General features: G+C 32.5%; 1 long non-coding RNA gene across 2 annotated transcripts; it reads right to left on the bottom strand.

Moving 5' to 3' along the window:
• Positions 1-374: 374 nt before the first annotated feature.
• Positions 375-11,392, bottom strand: LOC137715748 (uncharacterized). 2 transcript variants are annotated; one of them, XR_011065582.1, is made up of 5 exons: positions 10,822-11,392; positions 10,138-10,205; positions 9,934-9,996; positions 9,498-9,546; positions 375-690 (listed from the first exon to the last, which is right to left on the bottom strand). It is a non-coding gene; the product is annotated as an uncharacterized lncRNA (long non-coding RNA). The 2 variants fall into 2 exon arrangements; XR_011065583.1 differs by having other exon boundaries at positions 375-685.
• Positions 11,393-12,305: the final 913 nt, after the last annotated feature.

The raw sequence follows: 12,305 nt of genomic DNA, 5'->3' as shown, positions 1-12,305 counted from the left end.
TGTATTTATCGCCCACGCCTCATGCTTTTAATGCATTGGTTTCTACATAAAGCAACTAAAAAGATGTAGCACCTAAGAATCAATGAACAATTGGGACATCTTACTCATATGTGAGTCTCAATCCCTATTTCAAATCCCTATAGAACAAAAGTCCTATTTCTTCTTCAAATTGAATCGACATCATTGATCAAGCAATTAAACATTCCTACTAGCAAATAATTGACCCAAGAGTTGAGCAGATATATAGGGATTGGAAAAAGGGGACGCAATTATACTATATAATTTAACAAAAGTAAAGGTCAACACAACTCTTCAAATTAAACTATATATCTAATTTTGCCAGAAAACTATGTAAAATTGATAGTTTACCTGATATAAGCACTTAATTTTCCTATTTAAAACAGTTTACCCATTCATAAGTAAAATATAGCTTAAGCTTAATTTATTAACAGCTTAATGCAGTTCAAAAGTATTTTCTGTTGTGGCGAGAAGGAGATACTACAGCCAACCCGCCTTAACTTTTTACTTTTTCCATATGCATATGTACAGTTTACTTGCACCCTCATACCATGTGTCTTGAGCTGTTATCTATCCTCCACTAGCAGCATTTTCGCTCTTTTGCACAGGAACCTCGACAGCAAACGATTTCATCTGTCACCGGTTAATGGAGATGTCTTCTGCAAGACTGGACTACAAAGAGGGGGAAAAACAGTATTAGGAAAACACATTATACTCAAAATCATCACACTAAAGATATTTTCAAACAAATCACAATCCATTACACAAAGTGCATCCAACTCCAAGGCAAGACTAAGCAAACACACAAACGGTATAAAAAACCCAATAAGGGTAGAAGTGTAACAATATTGTTATGCATCTGGATTTATTCTCACATATCACAAATATAAGAATTTGATGATCTTGTTACTCAAGCTCCAAGGAAAAATGAAATAAAATTCAATGGTTAAAATTAATCCTTATGTAAATGAATTCCCCACATCTATATCATTCAAGTACAACGAAATTCAATGGTTTCAACCAAACAAAAAAATTTAAAAAAAAATATATATATCCTGATTGACTTGAGTTCAGGATATTCTTGTACAACGTAATTGAAATCTGTGCAAGAGATTCCATGAAAACATAAAATACAAACAAAACTTAATTAAAAGTAGAAAGAAAAACTTGGACATGAGAACCGAAACTAATATTTGTAAGGGGTATAATTTACTCCCATTATCATACTTTCTTTCTCTCACTGTCACAATCCCACCCACCGAATCGAAGATCCGCACGAATAGGTGACATCCTCACTCACAATTTTTCTCTTCTCTCCCTATTGTATAAACACATTGTACCATAAAATGGCTTTACATTAGAGAGGGAGCGAGGGAAGAAAGAGAGTGCAGAGAGAAAGCGCACAGAGTCATAAATCTTGAAACATCCCAACGTTACAAAAGCAGTAGTACAAAGTGAGCACCAATGATACCGCACCAGTACAAAGAGCATATCACTCACCAGCTAATCTAGCTTGAAATGATAGGGAAAGAACCTTGACTGAGATCTTCAATTCACCGAGACAGCCCAAATGAATAGATAAAAACAAAATTAATAAACACGAGGACAAAGAACTTGAGAAGTAGAAAACTTATATGCACAAAAATTTTGTGCAAGTAAACAAACATCCAGTTGTACTGAGACTTGAATGATCCATGTTTTCTAATATAAGTTAAACCCAACCATGAATTTACAAAAAATTTAGGTAGAATTATTAACATAACTCAGAGAAGAAGAAAAAAAAAAAAAACCTCAACCTTGCATTTAAATTTCTCGCATCACTTAAACCCAACAAATTTAACTAATTAGATTCATCCACAAAATAGATTTTAACATAACCTCAAAGAGTTTCTTCTAACCAAGTAAACCATTACTCAACAAAAAACATGTAGACAAAGCTCTTATCAAAATCACAATATTGTAATGAACAGGAACTTCAAAATAATCTCAGAAGTAGCATCTCAAAGCAATAAAATGTCAAAATCTTATCCTTTTTCTCAATTTTCCGTTCAAGGGAAACCCAACCTAAATTTAAGGTAAAAGATTTGACAAACTAAAAAAATGTAAAATTACGAAATTATCTGACCCTTTTTTTAAATCACAGAATAAACATTTTTCATCATCGTCACAATCATTTTGGGGAACCAAATCTTAAGAAATATAAATATCATCCTATTTAGTTCACTTCTTCATAAGGAATAAAAGAACTCGAAACGTATTCAAGGTAGAGCAAGCAAAGGATTTAGAAGATAAAGACCCTTTTTTAGCAACATCTAATTTAAGCATTAGTCTATACTGCATGAATACAATATATGATACTACCAAACAAAGGAGTTGAAGTGGAGAATGAAACACATAGAGACCGATTAACAGAATAAGAATCATTTACCCTTCCCTATGCAAAAAACATAACCAAAATCCCAACCTTCTCAGAAAACTAGAGTCATTTTTACAAATTTCCATGAGCCAACACTGGAAAATGAAAATGACAAAGCAACATAGAAGGAGGCGGACAAAAGAAATCAAAGAATCGAACACTCTCTTCATTAGCAAAATCGTTTGAGAAATCAGACGAAAATAAGCCAAAGAAAAAAAAAAAAATCAAATCTTAAAAGGACCTTGTTCCGGAAAGGAAGGATGTCGAGGCTAGTGGGAAGCTCCACCGATTCCGCCATATTTGCAATTTGTAGAGAGAGGAAAGAAGGAGAAAAGGAAAGGAGAGTTAGAGGAGGTAGAGAACACAGACATAACCAAATAAGTGCCTAAACCAAAAACCAAAAAAAATAAACACTTAAACACAGAATAATGGATGTCGTTGTAGACCATTTTAATGAAACGAATAAATATTGAGAAGTACTAACTGTCAAACTAACATGACGAACTTCTCTTGCTGAAAATTCATGACCACAACTTATTTTCAACAGAATCTCCAAACGGAAAGTTAACCTCTGAACGTTTGAATTACCCGAAGAACTTCCTCATGCACCACCAAATTCCGAAAAGCAGTCCTTTGACAATGATTCAAAGTGAAATAAAGTGAATTCAACATAGAAACTTCTGTAATTTCACAACATGTTTCCTAAAATTACTCGCCTATAGAGTACTGTCAAACCCACTTATAAAAATCGATTGCCCCAACTAAAATTCAACATGAACACAGAGAGATTAAATGGTTAATACCAAAATCTTGCCGCAACTGTAATTGATAACCTGCCCCCTTCCAGTTTAAACTTTATAGGATGCTTTTCTTTAACCCTAGTTCTTGTCAATCAGTGAAGAGTAATAACACATACAGATAGGCCTGGCAAACGGATCGTGTCTATTGTGTTCGTGTCGTTTTCTTGTAACACCTGTTATTTTAACGGGTCGTGTCGTGTCACACCCATTATCTTAATGGGTCCTTAACAGATCGAGTCACTTTACCCAACGACTCGTTATGACCCGCTATGACCCGTTAAGAAAAATGTTTTTTTTTCTTAAATTTGCACATACCACACATTACCACATAAATATTACTTCAAATCATTAAAACACATTTGTCGTTTAAGTACTACATCTACACTTGAAAATAAGAGCCTAATAAACAAACATTCATACACTATTAATCTATTACAAAATATCAGATGTGCAATGATATGCAAAATGAAAGAGTTTTTGTTTTCAAGGTTGTGAAGTCTTTCTCAAAAGTTTAAACCTTACCGATGGAACTCAAAAGCTTGCATGTTATTCCTTTTACAAAATCCTCAGTTTTCATCGATCATCATGACATAAGATTTTGTGGTATCCATTAGTGTAAATATTTTAAATTGAAGATTGAATTCATCTCTGAATGTTTGTTTTTTGCGATTTTTGGCGTATGCAATCATGAAACATATACAAACAAGTTTGACGGTTGGATCATTGAAATTATTTTCATAGAATGCGTATCTTATCAAAACGATAGATTCACTAACACTTGGAGTTTATTTATACTTTCATTAAGTATAACATAAGATTTTTTAGTATCTACTAGGGTAAATATTTTAAATTGAACATCGAATTCATTATTGTATTCATATAGGGTCAATGACTGTAGCTGTTAAAATAATCAAAATCGGAGTTAAAATAACCGTTAAATCGTGATTTTTCGTTGATAACCGTTGAAAAGTTGTCTCATTACTTGATCTCTGAATGTTTGTTTTTTGAAATTTTTGGCGTATACGATCTCAAAGTATATACAAATATGTTTGACGGTTGGATCGTTGAAACTAGTTTCATATAATGCATATCCCATCAAAACAATAGATTCACTAACATTTAAGAGTTTATTCATACTTTCATTAAGTATAACATAAGATTTTGTGGTATCCACTTCTGTAAATATTTTAAATTGAAGATCGAGTTCAGTTATTGTATTCGTATAGGGTCAAGGAGTGTAGATGTAAAAAAAATCATTAAAATCGGAGTTAAAATATCCGTTAAATCGTGATTTTTCATTGATAACCGTCGAAAGGTTTTGTCCCTTTATTTGATCTCTGAATGTTTCTATTTTGCGAGTTTTAGCGTATACGATCTTGAAGCATATACAAACAAGTTTGATGGTTGGATCGTTGAAATTAATTTCGTAGAATGCGTATCCCATTAAAATGATAGATTCACTAACACTTGAGTTTATTCATACTTTCATTAAATATAACATAAGATTTTGATGTATCCACTAGTGTAAATATTTTAAATTGAAGATCGAGTTCATTAATTGTATTCACATAGGGTCAAGGAGCATGGCTGTAAAATATCATCAAAATCCGAGTTAAAATAATCATTAAATCGTGATTTTTCAATGATAATCGTCGAAAACTTTTGTCCAGTTACTTGATCTCTGAATATTTGTTTTTTGCAAATGTTTGACAGTTGGATCGTTGAAATTAGTTTCATAGAATGCGTATCCCATCAAAATAATAAATTCACTAACACTTAAAAGTTTATTCATACTTTCATTAAATATAACATAAGATTTTGTGGTATCCATTAGTGTAAATATTTTAAATTGAAGATCGAGTTCATTCATGATATTCATAAAGGGTCAAGGAGTGTAGCTGTAAAAAATTATCAAAATCGGAGTTAAAATAACCGTTAAATCGTGATTTTTCGTTGATAACCGTCGAAAAATTTTGTCCCGTTACTTGATCTCTAAATGTTTTTTTTTTGAAATTTTTGGCATATCCGATCTCGAAGCATATACAAACATGTTTGACGGTTGGATCGTTGAAACTAGTTTCATAGAATGCGTATCCTATCAAAACAATAGATTTACTAATACTTAGAGTTTATTTATACTTTCATTAAATATAACATAAGATTTTGTGGTATTTACTTGTGTAAATATTTTAAATTGAAGATCGAATTCATTCATTGTATTCATATAAGGTCAAGGAGTGTAGTTGTAAAAAATCATTAAAATCGGAGTTAAAATAACCATTAAATTGTGATTTTTTGTTGATAACTGTCGAAAAGTTTTGTCCCGTTACTTGATCTCTAAATGTTTGTTTTTTGAAATTTTTGACGTATGTGATCTTGAAGCATATACAAACATGTTTGACGGTTGGATTGTTGAAATTAGTTTCATAGAATGCGTATCCTATCAAAACAATATATTCACTAATACTTAGAGTTTATTTATACTTTGATTAAGTATAACATGAGATTTTGTGATATCCACTAGTGTAATATATTTTAAATTGAAGATCGAATTCATTCATGATATTCATATAGGGTCAAGGAGTGTAGCTGTAAAAAATCATCAAAATCAGAGTTAAAATAACCGTTAAATCGTAATTTTTCGTTTATAACCGTGGAAAAGTTTTGTACCTTTAGTTGATCTCTGAATGTTTGTTTTTTGCGATTTTTTGCTGATGTGATCTCGAAGCATATACAAACAAGTTTAACGGTTATGATCGTTGAAATTAGTTTCGAAGAATTTATATCCCATCAAAACGATAGATTGAATAATAGTTAAGAGTTTATTTATACTTTCATTAAATATAATATAAGATTTTGTGGTATTCACTTGTGTAAATATTTTAAATTGAAGATCGAATTCATTAATTGCATTCATATAGGGTCAAGTAATGTAGTTGTAAAAAATCATCAAAATCGGAGTTAAAATAACCGTAAAATCGTGATTTTTCGTTTATAACCGTCGAAAAGCTTTGTCCCGTTACTTGATCTCTGAATGTTTGTTTTTTGTGATTTTTTGCTGATGTGATCTCGAAGCATATACAAACAAGTTTGACGGTTGGGATCGTTGAAATTAGTTTCAGATAATTCATATCTTATCAAAACGATAGATTGACTAACACTTACAATTTATTTATATTTTCATTAAGTATAACATAAGATTTTGTGATATCCACTTATGTAAATATTTTAAATTGAAGATCGAATTCATTCATTGTATTCATATAGGGTCAATGAGTGTTGCTGTAAAAAATCATCAAAATCGAAGTTAAAATAATCGTTAAATTATGATTTTTCGTTTATAACTATCGAAAAGTTTTGTCCCATTACTTGATCTCTGAATGTTTGTTTTTTGTGATTTTTTGCTAATGTGATCTCAAAGCATATACAAACAAGTCTGATGGTTGGGATCGTTGAAATTAGTTTCGGGGAATTCGTATCCCATAAAAACAATAGATTGACTAACACTTAAGAGTTTATTTATATTTTTATCAAGTATAACATAAGATTTTGTGGTATCCACTTTAAATTGAAGATCAAATTCATTCCTTGTATTCATATAGGGTTAATGAGTGTAGTTGTAAAAAATCATTAAAATCGAAGTTAAAATAACCGTTAAATCGTGATTTTTCGTTTATAACCGTCGAAAAAGCTTTGTCCTGTTACTTGATCTCTGAATGTTTGTTTTTTGCGATTTTTTGCTGATGTGATCTCGAAGCATATACAAACAAGTTTGATGGTTGGGATCGTTAAAATTAGTTTCGGAGAATTCGTATGTCATCAAGTTCAATGGTGTGCGTGTATATATATATATATATATATATATATATATATATATATATATATATATATATATATATATATATATTTATTAAGTAGATTTAAATCTATTTATTTTGTATGTATAATTGATTGGTACACGGAGTAGTATATCACGTGAGTCATTATAAAAATAGTGAGATATGGCATATGTGTGATAAAAAGTTAATAACTGGAAGAAAAAAAAAAATTCTCACCACTTCTATTAATTTTCATTTTTCCCTCTCTTTTTTGTTTCCTTTTCAACTTTTCTTATAATTTTCACTTTTCCCTCCGGCAGCCTACGGTGCCTACCCATCTTTCCCTAATTCCCTCTCTTTTTTGTTTTCTTTTCAACTTTTCTTATCATTTTCATTTTCCCTCCCTTTTTCTTCAAAAAGGGTAGCACTGCAGAGAATGGAATAGAATTATCAATTATGGAATCAAATCAATGGATGCATATTAATTAATAATTATTATAGTTTTTATAAAATTTAATTCAAAATTTAATATATATATATATATATAATTATTATAGATAGTTAATATTTTGGGGGTATAATTATTATAGTTAATTTAATATATATATATATATATATATATATATATATATATATATTATAGTTTTTAAGGGCATAAAATTGTTAAATTAATATATATAATTATTACAGTATTTTTTTAGGGTTATAAAATTATAAAAATAATATTCTCCTTATCGTGTATCGTGTTATCCACGTGTATACCCGAATCAACCCGTTATCTTAACAGGTGCTTATCGGGTTACTCGATTCGTTATCGTGTCGACCCGAACACTTATTAATTTCGGAACATGTCGTGTCAGGTTATCAGGTCGTATCAGGAATTGCCAGGCCTACATACAGACATTAAAGTTGAAACCTTTTCCAAGCAGATGAAAAGGGAATACATTTCGAACCTTTTGAGTTATTGGAAAAAAAACCCAACAGAGCAAATGCCTCCAACTCCAAAGACTGTTGTGGGATTTTGAAGAAAGCAAGAGGGAGAGAAAATATCAGAAGAAATAAAGCAAGAGAGGGGGGAACCAAAAGGGGGAAGAAGAAGAAGTACAAGCAGCAAAAGCGAAGCAGAGGAAGAAGAAATAAGGGATAAAAAGGATGATTGAAATTAATGCATCAACCGACGATTGAATCGAGAGTTACGGAAGAAATTTGTACTTCACCGACATGTAGAAAAGCTCGGATCTTTGAAGCGAAACAAAGACAATGAGTGGGTTGCGGCGGAGGTCGAGTTCACTCAGAGCGGAGTCGTCATCGTCCTCCTCCCCAACCTGTTAAGCGCTCAAACGTCATAGCGGATGGATGGTTACAGAGAGAGTTGGGAGAGAGAAACTCCAAAGTTTTAATCCGGCCCTAAACCCTAAACCCTTGTTACTCTGAAGCCACTTCAAAGACCCTAAGGCAGAAGGGGGTATAACCAATACCTAAACTAAGAGAGGGAACATGAACTTATTAACAGAGGAGCAAATTTACTCCATATTCAAATCAAATAAGTAGAAACTCTAAACTATATTAGTCCAGTTCAATAAAACAAAACAACATATGCATCCTATATGATATGTGAGTTTCAGCACGTCAGGGGGGGTATAGCATTATATTTGCATTCGTATAACATGTACAGCACAAAAAAAATGACACACACACACATATATAATTATCAATATGCAAGGGGGAAGAGGAGAGAGCACTGTTCTCTTATAAATAGCAGAAATGTCGCAAAACTTTAAATCTAGCACCACACGTTAAGCAAACACCCATCTTATCAATGGTTCAGAATGATAGTTTGACCACATATGCCAAACTATAAATCTAAACCATTGATCAGGTAAACTTTTGCGAGAATGTGTGGTTCATATACACTATCTGGCAACATAACCACCTATGTTGCCAGAATGTCTAGCAATAGGGCATTACGCTACATATTCAAAAGTTAAGAAACCATGGGAGAAGGAATGACTCAGAACTTGGAAGTAAAATATCGAAATCACAACCCAAAACACAGATTAACAAATGTTATCATTTCAGATTTTCACAAACAACACAGCAGATAAGGAAGAGTAAAAAAAAAATTAGAGAGAAATTCGAACAGAGTAAGGAAAACTAACTATGCACAGACTTACCATAATCACCAATAATAAGGTAGATTAACAAATGCTATCATTTCAGATTTTCACATACAACAATACAGATGAGGAAGAGGAAAGAAAATTAGAGAGAAATTCAAAGAGAGTAAGGAAAACTAACTATGCATACCATAATCACCAATAATATTCCACAAAAGATATATACATTTGGTGACAATCTTACATTTGATTCCTACAATATTTCATGTCTTGCATAAAAATTAGAAAAAAAAAAATAAAAATAAAAACACAACAAAGAAAAGGGTACCTCATACTTTCCCTGCAGCTGCTCTTCAAAAGGCAAAATGCTTTAGATCCTAAGTACCAAGCAAATATAAAAGCGATTCAACAATTATCAAAGAAAATCAACCATGCATGGAACAAAAATTAGAAATTAAACACTTGTCAAAGCTTGTGAAGAATGCTAAATCCAACTAATTCGAAACATAAAGTAACCCGAAAGTAATAAAACTTATAAATTCTATATAAATTATAATCCTTTGGAGAAAATCTCCAATATCCATTATCCAATTAATTGTATTAAAAAAACCTAGCAAATCTCCATTAAATTAAACACATTTTGCAGTAAAGTATCCATCTTTTCACAGTCAAGCAATACAAAGATCATAAGCAAGTAAATTCGGAACACTACCATCAAAATTCCAGCAATCAATAACCATAATTATAAATTTTGACAAACTTACAGTTGCTACAGCGTTTGACAATGATCAAGGAAAAACTGAATCGTTCGTGGAGCTGCAGATGTTCTATCAGAAAAAATGAATAATCGAGTTAGTTGATTAAATTTACTGAAGAAAAAGAGAAGAGGGGGATGGAGGAGATCAGCAGAAGGAGACGAAATCAGATTCAGGGTTTGAGAGTCAAGTGCTGAATTTAGATGAACTGACCTTTTTTATCACAGACCAATTAGGGCACTACATTGCCCCCTTTACACTGAAGGCTGAACCAATGCAATCTGAATGGATGTCAACAAAAAAAATAAAGAAACACGAATGCTTGGTACCATCTTTACTGAAAACAGTGAAAATGCATAACTAAACTAATCCCTCATCAAACATGCAACTCCACTTACTAATATGAGATGATTTGAGCTACCAAAGGAAAATGCAACTCCAAATGTCATCTTTACGATCAAAATAATTGTATATTCAGAATAAATCTACTAATGACAAAGTCTATCAATGTTATCTGAAGAATGATCTACTGAAACTGTGACTAAATTATGACACTGTATGCTCTCAATGCCATATAAATTCAGATTGTCAATACCGCACTTTCAACAATGAGAGTAAAGAGTTTAGATCCTTTTTGAAATGGTAAATAATGCACAAAAAGATCTAATGGTAAATAATGCACAAAAAGATCTAAACCATCTACCATTTCAGAATAACTTAAATTGCCGTAAAGTAGAACAAAACTAAAACTTCAAATTCAAAAAATTAAACAACTAGATTTGCCCTAAAATATTGTTTATACTTGTCATGCATATATATAGTGTTGATAACAGGAAAAAAAATGGTAAATTCCACAACCACTAACCAAAATTGGAATAATAATTTTAAAAAAATTACCAATTGTAGAGAGAGAGGAGACGTCGGACATCCATGGGAGAGAATCGTTGAGAGTAGGATCAGAAAGGATCAAATTTGCGGCAAACATGAGGAGATCGGCGATTGGAGGATAAGTCGGTTGAGACCAACCTCGAGGTCGACCGTTGCCAGAATCCTAGAAGCCGTCGCCGGCAAATTGAAACATCAGAAAGAAGGCAGCGGCAAGTGGGTATTTTAGAGAGAGAAGCTAGAGAAAATCGAGCGAGAACGAACTGGGAGAAGGGAGATTGGAACGATCTAGATGAATTTTGGTTTCGGGATTCTAGGATTGATTTGGATGAACGGAGGTTTTTTCTTTTTACATTTCTGGAGAGATGAAGCAGATGAAAGCAAATGGAAGCAAATAGAATCGAGCTCTAGAACCACATTCAAGCTAGGGTTTCCGAGCGGGCTGATTTTGTTGTAGAGGGTCGGCTACTTGGTCTTGCTCGTGTAGTAGGTCCTCCTCGCCATCTCATTTCGGATTAGGATTCTGGCGAAGAGCTTCGGATCCATGATTTGGGGTTTAGGGTTTTTGGAGTTGAGGGAGAAGAACCAGAGATGAAGCCGCTGAAAATCGGGTCTTAAGCCTAAGTGACATTTTTGTAAATAAAGACAAAATTGGCTAAAAGCATCAGAGTGGCAGTCTTGTAAATAAACTGAAATGTGGTCCAAAACACTGCTCATATAAATAGTGCAATTTCCCCACCTACATTAGACTAAAGTAACTAGAATAAATGCCTGCGCGATGCTGCAGGGCTTGAATGCATCATCTTAAACTACATTGTACAATTAACAGGATGAAACAGAACGTTTTGATTCCCTAATATATAGAAGAAACAGAAGTAACATATAGTTCAAAGACATGTTGCCCTTGTAGCCAAGGTGACAAAATATATATCTTCTAGGTTAGGTACATGTTTGAGTAGTTGACAAAAAAGATAAAGACTGTTTTGTTCTCATTCTAGCATTTCCAAGCACAAACGTGCAAAGCAAAGAGCATGCAGGTGTTGAAGAAAAAATGTTGATAGCTGACAACATGTAGAACGGCTTGCAGCAGTCGATTACGGAGATTGTATTGTCCATTTTTTTTGAGAGTCGACATCTTCCGCACTATAGCAAAAAATATAAATCATAGTTAAAGAAACGCTACTATAATGTTTGTTATATAGGTGTGTGTGTGAAAAATAAATTGTAAGTTACCTATCTTTGGGTTTTTTGCTTTGAGATTTTGTTCTGAGTGTGGCTAACAGCACTTTGTCGGCTGGTTCAATTTTGGGGACAACCAGATTGTGAAATTCTCTAGCAATTCTGGTAGAATTGGTTGTCTTTGTTTGGTCGTCGCGAGGTTTTTTGCTCTGAGTCAAGTTATAAATTTAAAAGGTTAGAGATGAATGCAAGAGTGACAAAAGAGTGATGTGAAGTTTTTTCATGAGTAGGAAAACATATTCATGTACCTAAGAGAA

This window comes from Pyrus communis, chromosome 14 (genome assembly GCF_963583255.1).
Source record: "Pyrus communis chromosome 14, drPyrComm1.1, whole genome shotgun sequence".
Lineage (NCBI taxonomy): Eukaryota > Viridiplantae > Streptophyta > Magnoliopsida > Rosales > Rosaceae > Pyrus > Pyrus communis.
Note: the sequence above shows the minus strand (reverse complement) of the source record. Positions and strands in the feature narration are given on the sequence as shown.